The sequence below is a fragment of the Notothenia coriiceps genome, unplaced genomic scaffold (assembly GCF_000735185.1).
Source record: "Notothenia coriiceps isolate Sejong01 unplaced genomic scaffold, NC01 NC01_scaffold00000339, whole genome shotgun sequence".
In the NCBI taxonomy this organism is placed as follows: domain Eukaryota; kingdom Metazoa; phylum Chordata; class Actinopteri; order Perciformes; family Nototheniidae; genus Notothenia; species Notothenia coriiceps.
Window position 1 is genome coordinate 21,082,270 of NW_011333040.1, and position 8,827 is coordinate 21,091,096.

At 41.6% G+C, this 8,827-nt stretch overlaps 1 protein-coding gene and 1 long non-coding RNA gene across 2 annotated transcripts in view; both read right to left on the minus strand.

Moving 5' to 3' along the window:
• tjp1a (tight junction protein 1a) overlaps positions 1-8,827 on the minus strand; it is a 221,129-nt gene that overhangs the window by 142,868 nt on the left and 69,434 nt on the right. The gene's annotated exons all lie outside the window — the stretch shown is intronic.
• Positions 3,589-8,827, minus strand: part of LOC104948665 (uncharacterized) — a 7,499-nt gene continuing 2,260 nt past the window's right edge. The window contains exons 2-3 of the long non-coding RNA XR_798717.1: positions 8,638-8,639; positions 3,589-3,753 (exon numbers count right to left, since the gene is read on the minus strand). This is a non-coding gene — a long non-coding RNA (uncharacterized lncRNA). The remainder of the gene's footprint in view (positions 3,754-8,637; positions 8,640-8,827) is intronic.

Consider the following 8,827-nt stretch of genomic DNA (forward strand, 5'->3'; position numbering starts at 1 on the left):
AAATACATACAGCTACGTAAAGCATTGTTGGCATTGGTGTCAACTCTTAGTGTAGTTGTTCAACCAGTTAAAATACAATCATTAACATAATGGACTGATAGCCCATTTTTAATTAGTCCACCTTCTTTTAATTCTCAACTTTGACCCTTGCCTCAGTTTCATGTTTCCATTGTACGCATTTGCCTTGGGTTGCACTGGGAGTTGCACCTGTTTTTTTTTTCTTTTCTTCTCAGGTGTTGAGATTACACCCTTGTACTCTGAACAATGCATAAAAGCAAAGGCTGCAACAATTATCTTCGTTTCCTTCAAATATTGATAGGACTAAATAAGCTATGAGTCAAAGAGTTGTTCTCAATCTGACCGAGCTTCTGGGGCCCCGCTCCTCTTCCGATGAAATGTAACTGGTTATCTATTTCCTAATGGGATGTTTTGATTAACAACTTGGTGTGGGGAAAAAGAGCAGTTTGGTACAGAACGTCAGATTGGCTTGGGCAGAGGCCTGTGATTCACTACAGGGCCCTCAGCAAGAATGGTTTTGTCCAACTCTCAAGGCCTACAGATTAGCACCCTAATTTCGGCACGCCCCTACCGTAGCTGGGTCCGTGATCGCATTTGGGTTTTGGCTCGCTGAAAGGAAAACCCCGCATGACTTGACACCCCCTTGATAAATACATAAAATTATAATGAAACCAGCTGGCAATGAATCATTGATCCACCAGGAGCAGTGATTAGAAAGCCTTGCACAGTGAACTCATGTGAAATAAACAGCTGATAGTAATCTACAGGTATCTGAATATAGCGGACCTTTGTTAAGATCCATATGTCACGGATAGGATCATACTTCTGTGCTAAATGAGAGACATGTAATCATTTACAAAACATTACCACCATGTTTCTATTTAACAAAATAATGTTGTTTAATGCACCGTTGGCGTATACTACAACTAACAAAAACCATGGGGTTTGTTTTTTTCATCAGGAAATCCAGCCCTGGCTCAAACAAACGATTTTTAATCATCATCCTCACACCGATCATTTAATCGTATAATAGTTCGCCGAATTACATGAAAGCACTAACGAAATATGGAATTTGCTGTAGTTCCTTCATTACAACAGTTATTAAGCGTGCCTTAACTCATAATTCACTAAAACGAGGTTTATTTTTAATGAGCCTCGTCCCATCTCACCACGGTTAAACAAGAATATGTGTTAACAGTTAACTGTATTACTCAGTGTTTAACATTACTGCTACAAAATCACACATTGAGTTCAATTGTTTGCAATGTTAAAATCAGACCGTTGTTTTTTTAATAAATAGTTCTGAAACTTTCGGCAGCTCTCAGGTGATCAGCTGATCAGCTGTGTGTGTGACTCTCTTTGTTTACATACTAATAGCCCAATCAGCCACAGCTCCCCTTCCCGAATCCTCTCTCCTCCAGCAAGTAAACGTTTAAACTGTAGGTTTGGGTTTGCATATTTATGCAGTGACTGTCTCTTCCCTCTCTGCCAGCAGACAGCTGAGCGCAGAGGGGCGGACTGGGAGGAAAAGTGGCCCGGGAATTAATTGACAGACAGGCCCACCTAATGCGCGGCATGTATCGCCTGCCGCGACGAAAGTATGTTACTTAACAAAAAACCCTATGCATTATAATGTTATTGTGGGATTCACTATAGTAACTCACATTACGCTGAGCCCTTGAGTTGCCTAGAGCAAATAGTTTACGCATATACTTTAGTGATTTTAATGTTAACAGATCATTGAATGCAATAACACCTTGGACCAAATTTGCCCTGACTTGGACACACAGAATAAAACATGGGCCGTAGGAAGCATCCTCAATGTGGTGAGACAATTTAACAGGGATGTGGGCAGGTGGTGGGACCTACCTCCTCCAGGGGGGGTCCGGGGGCATGCTCCTCCGGGAAGTTTTATTTTTTTAAAATGTTGAAGTTAAATGCATTCAATCTGGTGGCACTTTGAGAGCAAAATTAGGGACTAAATCTATGGATACAATCTCTCAACCACCCATGATGAACAGATTTACTTTTTCTTTACACATTTATTTGAACAAGCGAGTGGAGGCAAAAGTGAGTGCACCCCAAACAATAACCTGCTAGACCTAACTAGCCTAAACTCAGTAACAGAATGTGGGCAAACAACGTTCTTTCTCACAGACCGTCAGCGCGCAACCTCTGAGTCACCCTCGATTCCACAAGGGTCCGTCTGCGGCGTGTTACGGCTGCGCCATGGTTTTGATCCGGCTCTCCGGCGTCATAACTACCGGGTGCATTTCAGAAGCCTTTCAGCAAGCCTTTCAGAAGCGGAGCGTCTTGGCTGCCGGCTCGCAGTTTTTGTTGATTTGGCATATTTCTGGACAGGCTACGTTGTAACAGACAAAGTTCATATAATTTCAGTTATAAACAACATGAATCAACAGATGTGTTGCTATATTTAGTGGTAAAAAAAAATGCATTCATCATCATAATTATTCTATATATATAATTTACACAGGCCTCAGAGCTCTCAAGTCTCACGCATTTGGCGTGAGAACCAAACGCATTTCACTCCATTCAACGCTCACAACGCCACACTTGTATTTCTCACGCAGAGATTTCTTTCCAGGGACCGCCCACCAAGTTCGCGCCCAATTTTGTAAACAAACCTAGCTTTTTGAGACGCGTGAACCTCCACAGCCCCCCCCAGGTGACATTCGCGATACAGAGGGCTTCATACTCCACATAGCACAACCCCCCGTTTGACATTCGCGGTACAGAGGGTTTCATGGGAACTTTGAGGGGAAGGCCAGAGTTGGAGTCCAAAATCTCACTCTGAACTCTGTTCAAAAACTTGAGAGCCCTGGTGGCCTGTAAACCGGAGGAGAACGCTGGTATTTCTCATACTACTTGAAAGCACTTACGACGGAGGGATACGGGTCTGCAAAATTATTTGTGTGTGTGTATATATATACGCATATATATATAACAACACAAACTAATTTTGCAGACCCTATCCCTCCGTAGTCTTTGTCAAGTAGGAGGAGAATACCAGCGTTCTCCCTCCGGTTTACAGCACCAAGGGCTCTCAGTTTTGAACAGAGTTCAGAGTGAGATTTTGGTAACTCAACTTCTGGCTCCCTCAAAGTTCCCCATGAAGCCCTCTGTACCGCGATGTCAACGGGGGGGGGGGGGGGGGTTGTGCTAGTGAGTATGAAGCCCTTGTATCGGCGAAATGTCACCTGGGGCTAGTGGAGTTCACGGCCGTCCTCAAACAAGCCTAGTTTGTTTTACAAAATTGCCGCGGCGCGACCTTGGTGGGCGGTAACCCTGGAAAGAAATCTCTGCGTGAGAAATTACAAGGTGTGGCGTGTGAGCGTTGAAGGAGTGAACAATGCGGTGTCTCCACGCCAAATGCGTGAGACTTGAGAGCTCTGAGGCCACTTTGTAGAATTTATATATAGAATATTATAGATGATGAATGCATTTTTTTACCACTAAAATATAGCAACACATCTTGATTCATGTTGTTTACAATGGAATATTATTATGAACTTTGTTGTACAAAGTAGCCTGTCCAGGAAATATGCCCAAAATCAACAAAAACTGCGAGCCGGAAGCCCAAGACGCTCCGCTTCTGAAGGCTCTGGAAAGGCTTCTGAAATGCACCCGGTAGTTATGACGCCGGAGGAGCCGGAATCAAAACCATGGCGCAGCCGTAACACGCCGCAGACGGACCCGGTGGAAATCGAGGGGTGACTCAGAGGTTGCGCGCTGACGGCTGTGGAGAAGAACGTGGTTGCCCACATTCGTTACTGAGTTTAGGCTATTAGCATAGCAGGTTTATTCTTTGGGTGCATCACTTTTGCCTCCACTCGCTGTTCAAATAAATGGTTGAAAGAAAAAGTAAATCGTGTTCAAATATGGGTGTTGAGAGAGTAATCCATAGAATTTAAGTCCCTAATTTGCTCTCAAAAGTGCACCAGATTGATGCATTTAACTTCAACATTTAAAAAATAAATCTATCCCGGAGGAGCGAGGAGCGCGCGCGCGGGAACCCCCTGGAGGGGTTAGGTCCACCACCTGCCCACATCCCCTGTTAAATTGTCTCACCCACATTGAGGATGCTTCCCTAAGCCCATGTTTTATTCTGTGTGTCAAGTCAGGCAAATTGGGTCCAAATGTTATTGCATCAATGATCTGTTAACATTAAAATCACTAAAAGTTATGCTGTAACTATTTGCTCTAGGCAACTCAGGGCTCAGGTTAATGTGGATACTATATGAATCGCAAAATAAACATTAAACTGCATAGGGGTTTTTTGTTAAGTAACATACTTTCGTCGCCGCAGGCCGATACCATGCCCGCGCATTAGTGGGCCTGTCTGTCAATTAATCCCCGGGCCACTTTTCCTCCCAGTCCGCCCCTGCGCTCAGCTGTCTGCGGCAGAGAGGAGAGACAGATCACTGCATAAAATGCAAACACCCAAACCTACAGTTAAACTTTACTGCGGCTGGAGAAGAGAGATCGGAAGGGGAGCGTGGCTGATGGGCTAGTTAGATATCGTAAACAAGAGAGTCACACACACAGCTGATCAGCTGATCACCTGAGAGCTGCCGAGTTTTTTTTCCCCCCAGAAAAACCCCCTTATTTTTTTTAAAAAACAACGTCTGATTTTAACATTGCACAACAATGAACTCAATGTGTGATTGTTGTAGCAGTAATGGTTAAACACTGATAATACAGTTACTGTTAACACATATTCTTGTTAACCGTGGTGAGATGAAAGGCTCCATTAAAAATAAACCTCTTCGTTGTGAATTCATGAGTTAAGCACGTTTAATAACGTTGTAATGAAGGGAACTAACAGCAAATTCATATTTGTTTAGTGTTTCATGTCAAGTTCGCGCGAACCATATATACATTAAAATGATCGTGAGGATGATGATTAAAAATCGTTTGTGAGGCCGGGCTGGATTTCCTGATGAAAAAACAAACCCCATGGTTTTTGTAGTTGTAGTATACGCCAACGTGCATTAAACAACATTATTTTGGTTAGATAGAAACATGGTGATGTTTTGTAAAATGATTACATGTCTTCTCATTTAGCACAGAATATGATCCTATCCGTGACCATATGGATCTTAACAAAGGTCCGCTATATCAGATACCTGTAGATCTATCAGCTGTTTATTTCACATGAGTTCCACTGTGGCAGCTTTCTAATCACTGCTCCCCCTGGTGGATCAATGATCCATTGCAGCTGGTTTCATTATAATTTTATGTATTTATCAAGGGGGCGTGTCAAGTCATGCGGGGGGTTTTCCTTTCAGCGAGGGCCAACCCAATGCCGATCACGGACCCACTACGGTAGGGGCGTCCGAAATTAGGTGCTACATCTGTAGGGCCTGAGAGTTGACAAAGACATTTGCTGAGGCCCTGTAGTGAACACAGCCTCTGCCCAAGCCAATTCTGACGTTCTGTACCCAAACTGCTCTTTTTCCCACACCAAGTTGTTAATCAAACATCCCATTAGAAATAGATAACCAGTTACATTTCTCGAAGAGGAGCGGGCCCCAGAAGGCCTCGGTCAGATTAGAACAACTCTTTGACTCATAGCTTATTTAGTCCTATCAATATTTGAATGGAACGAAGATAATGTTTGCAGCCTTGCTTTACGCATTGTTCAGGAGTAACAAGGGTGTAATCTCTTAACACAGCTGATGAAGACAATTTGTAAAAACAGGTGCCAACCAATCATCATAACACAGGGTGGCCAAACCCCAAGGCCAAATGCTGTACAGAATGAGAAACATGAACTGAGGCAAGGGTCAAAGTTGAGAATTAAAAGAAGGTGACTAATTAAAAATGGCTATCATCCATTATGTTATATGATTGTATTTTAACTGGTTTTGAACAACTACACTTAATTTGAGTTTTGACACCAATGCCAACAATGCTTTGTTTTATACGTAGCTGTAATGTATTTACTCGTACTTTACAACAGCACCCTTTTTTTTGGGTCTTTTGGGGCATTTGAACCTTCATTTTTAGGAGAGAACATGCAATGATGCCCAATCATAATGTAGGTGGTTATTTGAGGCTTTCCTGGAATGTCCTGTAAATTAACCAATAGTGTAAGATACCAAAAAGAAAAAAAATATATACATAAGCCACGCTCCCTAAATGCATCAGGTTTCTTGGATGAACAAGCTGGTTTGTGCATTGGCCAAACAAATTAAAAGATAGGATGGATAAAACTGAATAATATTGGAATTATTACCAAACAAAAAATGTGAAACAAAGCAGATTTGTATGACATACAATTTGAAATGCCTTTCTGATTATGAGGGGAACTCTACTGTTAGTGCATCTAAGAAGTCTACCATGTACATTTCAAGGCTAATTGAAATAGGCTGAGTTATAAAGAAGTTGACCAGCACCCCTACTTTTTCTGTAACCTTCCTTTCAAAGTATGTGTATGTAATCCATTCTGTATCTCCTTTCATGTAGACCATGCTTATGTAGCACTTCTTCCAGTATAGTGTTGCTACATTTCAGTTGTGGTTTGGCCATTTCAGCAGATAGATAACCAAATCTCCCACCTGGTCACCTTTGCTCCAATAAAAAAGCAATTTGCTCACACAAACGACTGGGTGGTCTGCTCCCAATTTCTCATTATCCAAACCCAAATAGGCTATTGTGTGATGCGTAGCTGCGGCTGATAGGGTTTGCATTGTAGAATGGGCTTACAAAAGATTGTGATACAAAAAAAATAGAGGTACAATGGGACTAAAATTAGAACAATTGTTTGCAACAGAAAAGGCCACCAACTTGGGTCAACAAACACTGATCATAAAAGATAAATAAAACATCTATTTTAATGCAGATCTTTTCATTCATGCAATTAACATAATGTGTATCTTCATTAGCTATTGTTATAGACACAATAGGTTCTAAGTATAGAAAACATGTAACTGTGTCAAGGGTGGTATTACACTGCTTGAAAGGTATGAACTGAAGTGTTTATCTGCCAAAATTGCAAAACTAAGATGGTCATGGTAATGGCTGACGCAGTGCTATGGCAGAAAGTACTTTGAGCTGAAGGCTAATGTCAGCATGAAAACATAATCACAATGGTTTGGCAACCTAACTTTAAAGAACAGAACACTCTCAGTCAGATTATAAAGTGGTCTAGCAGAGTACTTGTACATCAGACAGTTACAGCTGTAATCTAGCTCCATGTTAAATGATGACTTTAACATTATGAGCAGTCTAAAAGTTGTAGCAGCATTTTTTTTTCTTTAAACTGCAAACCAAATCTACTTAGGGGCACAAATTAAGAACTTGAACCTCAATTTAAGAAGTTTTGCAGAAGCAATTCATCCTGAAAGGGACACAAATTATGACAATCCATCCAAGACTTATTGAGATAATATACTTAAAATGACACTGGTCCTTGTCATGGTGGTGTATGAGTACAATTTGGGAATTATCGATACAAAAATAGTTTGTGCCATTTTATCAGACAAATTAAATGAAGTTTCACCTGGTAGGTATAAAGAAAACAGTACAATATAGAAACATAATCACCGTCATTACACATGTTTCTGTTGGTAAATGTAAACATACTAAGATACATTATTAATCCCGAGGGGACATGTAGTTCTTTACTCTGGTGTTATTATACAATTACACATTAAAGGTGGGGTAGGCATTTCACTTCAGATACACTTTTTGTTATATTCCATGGAATGCTCTTAACATCCCGATAGCAATGAATATATTAAATGCTTTGACAATAGATACTGTACATAAAAAAAGTAATCTGTGGAAGACCAATTATCTGAGCCGCCCGGCTAAAATAACTGGATGGACCTACTGCCTGTCAGCCTTCCATCTGTGCACAACCTATCACGTTGCCTCATTGGTCATTTGCGCGCTTGTGTGTGTTGGAGGAGGGGCCTCTGTAAGGAAGTCTTTTCGGCTGCGCTTACTTTACAGATTCTAGCGCTCCAAGCTGGTTTCTCCATTCTTACCTACCCCATCTTTAAGGCCAGAATACACACACACGAGAACCAGGACGTTTTATAACGACCATTCACTAATTGATAAAAGGGACTGGAAACCAGGGAGCAGCTGGGTGGTTTGATGTGTTACTCAAGACAACCTTTTGGTCCATCAGGACTTGAACCGGCGACCCTTCGGTTCCCAAGCCAAGTCCTTTTCCGGACTGAGCTACTGCACGGTTCCTTGTATACATGATAAACCACCACCGCTGGCAATGTTAAACAGATATATTTTTAGTGTGAAGTATATACGGATATTAGCATCTTTAAAGTTATATTACACAGTATATTAATAAAGTATAGTAATTTGGTGCGTCACGCCTTAACATTCAGATTTGCAATTTCCATATGGATAGCATTTAAAAGTATCCACTACTCATTGTGAGAGTAAAGCAGAGATCATGGATTGAAATATAATGCTGTAATCAGAGATTATCTTCTAATATTAAACCACATTGCCGTTGGTGGTCATCAGCATTGTGAATTTAAATAAAGAAAGGCATGTATATTATTACCCAAGATGCATTAGAGTGGGTAAGCACTCTCCCCCATCCTCATCTCTCTCTCCACCCACGGCTGCTCCACCGCCGCAGAGTGCCTCGTGATTAATGAATTGAGAGAAGCCCACATAAATGTGACCAGTTCAGTAAGCAAGCATGCCAGACACAGAGAAGAGCTCACTGTGTTCTCGACCGCAGGGTAGCACCGGAGGCGCCCTACGGTCTGATCCTGCTTACCACCTGCTCTGGTTGGCATAAAAATCT